Genomic DNA, 6,653 nt, shown 5'->3' on the forward strand with positions numbered 1-6,653 from the left:
GTTCCAACAGGTTTTGAAAACGTTGTGCCAAAACCTGTGGTTGTCGTAGTGGTGGAGGTGGCATTCGTGCTGCTATCCATCCCAACTGAGGTTGTGGGTGAAGGCTTACTGTCCATAGATTTGGATGAGGATTTGGGCTGGGGGGTACTACAGCAAACACACTTTGCATCTGATGGCTTGTTCGGCACCAAGCAGACTTCACAGGTACAGTTAAGCGGGTTGATATCCCCAAAGGCTGTTGATGAAGGGGGGGGGGGGGGGTGTGGAGGAGGAAGATGTGGAAGTTGGAGTTGTGTGGAGGTCGGCTGGGGAGAAGTATCTGAGCCTGAGGAAGGCTGAGCAACAGTAGAGGCAAAACCTTATTTGCAAATGTTTCCTTACCCGGAGTGACAGCAGTCATAGTGGAGGTGGTGGGATCAGAAAAAGGGGAGAAACTGAAGGTGGGTAAGGTGGAGGCGCTGATGGGTGGTTGTGGAGGAGGAAGATGGGGAAGTGTGAGATGTGTGGAGGTCTGCTGGGGAGAAGTGTCTGAGCCTGAGGAAGGCTGAGCAACAGGGTGGTTGTGGAGGAGGAAGATGGGGAAGTGGGAGTTGGTGGAGGTCGGCTGGGGAGACACTTGACTGCATCAGGTCTGTTAAGAACAAGACATGAACAAGAAGAACAGGTTTGGAGAACATTGTGCCAAAACCTGTGGTTGTCGTAGTGGTGGAGGTGGCATTCGTGCTGCTATCCATCCCAACTGAGGTCTTGGGTGAAGGCTTACTGTCCATAGATTTGGATGAGGATTTGGGCTGCGGGGTACTACAGCATACACACTTAGCATCTGATGGCTTGTTCGGCACCAAGCAGACTTCACAGGTACAGTTAAGTGGGTTGATATCCCCAAAGCCTGTTGATGAAGAGGGGGGGGGGGGGGGGGGGCTGAAGGTGGGTAAGTTGGAGGCGCTGATGGCAAGTCAAATGGACGGAAAGTCAGAAACAAGCATTAGTATCGCTGGGCTGAAACAACGTATTCTATATTGAGAAATTGCATAAAAATGATGAAGGCTATTGGCTGATGGCATACACAAGCTTAAAGTCATAACAGGCACAAAGTTACAATGAAATCAGAAGCTTCTCACATTACATTTGGATTAAGAATAACAAATATTTGTATCTCCCCGTTTCTTTTTTGACTGGAAATGTGAAGCATCTAGGCTTGTGCCATCCATAGACTAAAAAGGAAATAAGACAACAGGACATATTTGTTGGACATAACTGATCAATTGAATTTAGGTGGTTGGCCATCATCATAACATTTCATTTGACATTTAACATCAAAGAGGCTGATCCATAACTTTATTACTCCTTAGGAGGAGCTTGAAATGTAAAAGTGTACTGGTTCTCCTCTATGTCGTTGCTCATTGAATGATATCTCTCCCATGATTTTGTACAGTGAGCCCATCTGCAGATGAGAATAAACTGACAGAAAGACAATTGTAATGACTTGTGCTTGACTATTGAGAAATTACCATGACACTGGGCTGAGACAATGATTCTATATTGAGAAATTGCACACCCTGTGCATTTATCAGGCTGATTTTGGAAAGAGATATAATCATATATGATTGTCTCATCTGTATTTATGACTTTTGACTTGATCTGAAAATAAGCCCTGGTATAAAAGTTAATTTTATAACTGTGTAATGAACTGATAAACAATGGAAAACTAATTGAGAGGTAAGATATATATTATAAATTATGTTATAGAAATTAATAACAAATCTTGGAGTCATGGTTTCTTTACCTCATCCCTCTCGTAGCGTGTGTAGTGGTCCATTCTCTCTACATATTGCCATCTCCAGAGCCACCGCTGCTGGACACAGAGCGTCTTCCTGCCTCTAAGGAATCAGCAAGATCCATCATCTTCTGCAGCATTCGGGGGGCAGAGTCCATCTGAATTCAATTAAAATCATAACGACCAAAGGGGATTCCTTTTTTTAATATTCAGCTATAAACTTAACACATATATTTTATTCAACCCCCACACCCACCCAAACAAGGTATTGATGATCAGCACATCAAATGTGTGTAAAACAAAACCATGTCAGTAAAAATGTAAATGCTTGAAAAGCTGATTATCATGTGGAAATTATTTCTAAATACCAACTATAGATCCATACAATGCCATGGTATAAAAGTACATTGAATAACTGTGTATTAAACTGATAAACACTGGAAAACTAATTGAGAGTTAAGATATAGATAATAAATAATGTTCTAGCAATTAATTACTAATCTTGGAAACAGAGTAATGGTTTCTTTACCTCATCACTCTCGCAGTATGCTGTTGGGTCATATCTTATGTTGTTCTTGTTCTTGATCTTGCCCCCTCCAGAGCCATTGCGGCAGGCTGCTGGCGTGTTGAACAGAGGATAGGCGGAGCCAATAATGCTGATAGATGGGTAACAAGGGTACAGTAAGTGTGATCAAACTTCATAAACTTCACAAAAAGAAGTCAGACATCTGCAATACGTTTGATACTGGTTGTGATTGTCTTGTTTTTCATTTTCATTTCATTATCATTGTTGGAACTTATTACTATGAAAATGATGGGGAAATAAGCTGGTTTCCATTTGAAACGATAGCAAAAGACAAGATTTTGAACAACAAAATAATTATAAAGGGAAGTACAGACGACTTAATCGACATTGAAAAAAAGTGACAGATTGCCAGCAATCATTGAAATAATAATAATTATATATTTTGTTTATATGGTATGATCACTAATGAATTTCGGTGTATTGATACCAAATCAATCAGAGCATCTCTGATAGTGTTGGATCAATACCTCTGAGATAGACCTGGCGTTGTCCTAGGTAGTTGAAGTGATGGTTTTGTGGGCTGTGGGAATTAAACAAGAACATAATTAGCATCAGAGAATGTGTTAGACACAAATAATTTATATTTAGTATGTAGGAACAATGTTGTGGACAGAAACGCAGCATTATGTGACTGACCGTTTGTGTTGGGAACCTGTCCACAGTTCGTCCTACTCCTCCAGGAGTAAATGAAGGCCTGCAGGACACAGAGCGTCTTCCTGCCTCTAAGGAATCAGCAATAGCCATCATCTCCTGCAGCATTGGGAGGGCAGAGTCCATCTGAATTCAAGAGGGGAGGATTAAAATCATAACGACCAAAGGTGATTCCTTTTCTTAATAGTCAGCTATAAACTTAACACATATTTTATTCAACCCCCACACCCATCCAAACAAGGTATTGATGATCAGCACATCAAATGTGTGTAAAACAAAACCATCTCAGTAAAAATGTAAATGCTTGAAAAGCTGATTATCATATGGAAATTATTTCTAAATACCAACTACAGAGATTCACCCATACAATGCCATGGTATAAAAGTACACTGTATACCTGTGTATTAAACTGATAAACACTGGAAAACTAATTGAGAGTTAAGATATAGATAATAAATAATGTTATAGTAATTAATTACTTATCTTTGAAACAGAGTCATGGTTTCTTTACCTCATCCCTCTCGCAGTATGCTGTTGGGTCATATCTTATGTTGTTCTCGTTCTTGATCTTTCCCCCTCCAGAGCCATTGTGGCAGGCTGCTGGCGTGTTGAACAGAGGATAGGCGGAGCCAATAATGCTGATAGATGGGTAACAAGGGTACAGTAAGTGTGATCAAACTTCATAAACTTCACAAAAAGAAGTCAGACATCTGCAATACGTTTGATAATGTTGGTTATTGTCTTCTTTTTCATTTTCATTTCATTATCATTGTTGGAACTTATTACTATGAAAATGATGGGGAAATTATCTGGTTTCCATTTGAAACGATAGCAAAAGACAAGATTTTTAACAACAAAATAATTATAAAGGGAAGCACAGACGACTTAATCTACATTGAAAAAAGGTGACAGAATTGCCAGCAATCTTTGAAATAATAATAATTTTATATAATGTTTATATGGTATCATCACTAATGAATTTCGGTATATTGATACCAAATCAATCAGAGTATCTCTGATAGTGCTGCATCAATACCTCTGAGATAGACCTGGGGTTGTCCTGGGTAGTTGAAGTGGTTGTTTTGTTGGCTGTGGGAATAAAACAAGAAGATAATTAGCATCAGAGAATGTGTTAGACACAAATAAGTTATATTTAGTATGTAGGAACAATGTTGTGGACAGAAACGACACCTGAAGGAAGGACACAGAGCGTCTCCCTGCCTCTAAGGAATCAGAAAGATCCATCATCTCCTGCAGCACTGGGAGGTTAGAATGGGGGAAGATTAAAATCATAACGACCAAAGGTGATTATATTTCTTAATAGTCAACTATAAACTTTAATTTAAATTGATTCTATGGGACTCAGAAGTTGACACAATGCAACATTTTATAAGAAATATAGCTAAGCTAAGTTATACTGGTTTGTTAAGAATCAGTAGTTATGATTCTTCTCCTTGGGATTAAATGCTTTTAAAGTATATACATATACATTGTTACCGTACTCCCCACAAATATTACCAAAATTGATTATTATTGCAAACATTAAAGTTGTGAAACGGTACTTGGCTCCTTATGGCAGTAGGTGGGGATCCCTATCACTAAAAACAGACTAATAGATCTATTCAGGTCTAAAACACCTGTTTTTCTTCAGATCGTATTAAATCTTCTATCTTCTGAGACAGCATAGGGACACTGACACTGTCTCAGTAAAGCAAACTGACAACAAGGAAGTCTTGGCTTAATGAATCCTTTGATGTCTTAGTTCATATAAAGCATGGTAGGAGCTAAATAGTAAGTCACAAAAAAGTGTTATTCTTTCTGCCTTTAATCATTTGATACAGAACATGGGTAAAAAGAGACCCTGCTCCGTTTTTATTATCTATATCTTTGCAGTGAATGATTTTCATCAATCAGTATTTCCCAATTAAAATGTTTTTGATCGTCATAGATCCTTATTTAAATTTTTCCTTTGTTACTTTTTGAATAAAGTCATTTTTGTATCACTACCCTTCTAATGCACAACATGTATTGATTTATTGTGTTATTTCATGCATGACTATTTCTTTGCTATACATTTTTGATTACTACAAATCATTATCTGTCTTTCCTACTTTATAAGCAAATGTAAATGTAGCATTTTTACATCACTTTTACAGACATGGGTAAAAAATGAACCACACAGTATGCATTCACTAGGGAACACCTACCACTAATTTCACACTCCTTCTTTTTCCAAATATGTGCAATACTAACTAACTGTTAGCTAGCTAGCTTCTTTTCTGGCTAGGCAACCATAGCTAGATCACCTAAATAAAACTCTAAATATAACAGTATATACTTAATAGACTCATTGATATGCATTTGAAAATATATGTTTTTGATTTTCTACATCCAGAGTGTTAGTAGGGGAGAGCGGGGTAATGTGGGACATTGGGTAATGTGAGACACCCCCTGTATCTAGGCAACGGAACACATTTGTGGTCATGTGACCATTATGTTTTCAAGCCCCTCCCATCCCCCCCTTGCCATGAAGGAGAAGTTGGTGCTGGTGCTGTGGAAAGTATTTTTTTTTTCACAAAAATGTGTTTTTTGCATGTAAAAGTAAATTTTCAACTTAATCAACTGTTGTGTCAAAACAAATTGAATTAGGTAGAACAACTTATGAATTGATAAAAGATGTTGTTTTTACTAAAACGGTGGCTGTGGGGTAAAGTGGGCTAAATGCTGGGAAGCACAAGTTAAGTTTAGTCTTAAACATATTTTAGTGTTATATTACATCATATATGTTTTATTTTTAAGTTCATAAACTTTGTAGGAAAGCCATCATGCCAAGAAACTACACCAGGAAGACAAGCTGGGGCCAAACAAACCCTCGCAGAGATGGAGAGTGCAGCCGCTGAGGTCATGCAAGGAAAGAAGTCCTTAAGAAAAGCTGGAAGGGATAGAAATATTGATAAGACAACCCTCAAAAGATTCATAAAGAAAAGAGAGAAATGAGAAATAAAATCAGTAGCCTGGGGTGCAGTAGCTGAGGCAAAGAGAATATTCACAGATGAGATGGAGGAGCAGCTTGCCAAACACTTGAAACAACTAGCTGACCAGTTCTATGGCCTTGCTCCACTTAAGTGCAGTGAACTGGCATTTGAATACGCAGAGAAAAACAATATCCCTGTCCCTGCCAATTGGACAGAGAAACAATGTGCAGGTAAGCTAGGGTGTGCAAGTGATCACATGAATCATAATTATCATAAATGTGCTTAATTGACCAATCCCCATGATTCTGTTACTAGTCTGATATTAGTTTTGGAATGTGTGGTTGTCACTCTAGCTGTCAGGTTTTTACCTATTACAACATGTGTTGTTATGGTTGTTTTAAAGTGGAAAAAGTAAGTGGATCACTTTACCCCGTAGCTGGGGTAAAGTGAGACACAAGACCACTTTTTTAAAAACAATCATATTTTCACTGCCCTTTGTCCTGAAGACATTCTGATCATTTTCATTTCTAGAAAACATCCTGAATTAATGAGAAATGTGTACATTTTACTGATATATCATTATAGCTCCCCTAGAGGGGAGCAAATGTAAAAAATGTCACACATTACCCTGAGAGAAATTTCCTATTATATTATTTTCAATAGT

This window comes from Platichthys flesus, chromosome 5 (assembly GCF_949316205.1).
Source record: "Platichthys flesus chromosome 5, fPlaFle2.1, whole genome shotgun sequence".
Taxonomy (NCBI): Eukaryota; Metazoa; Chordata; class Actinopteri; order Pleuronectiformes; family Pleuronectidae; genus Platichthys; species Platichthys flesus.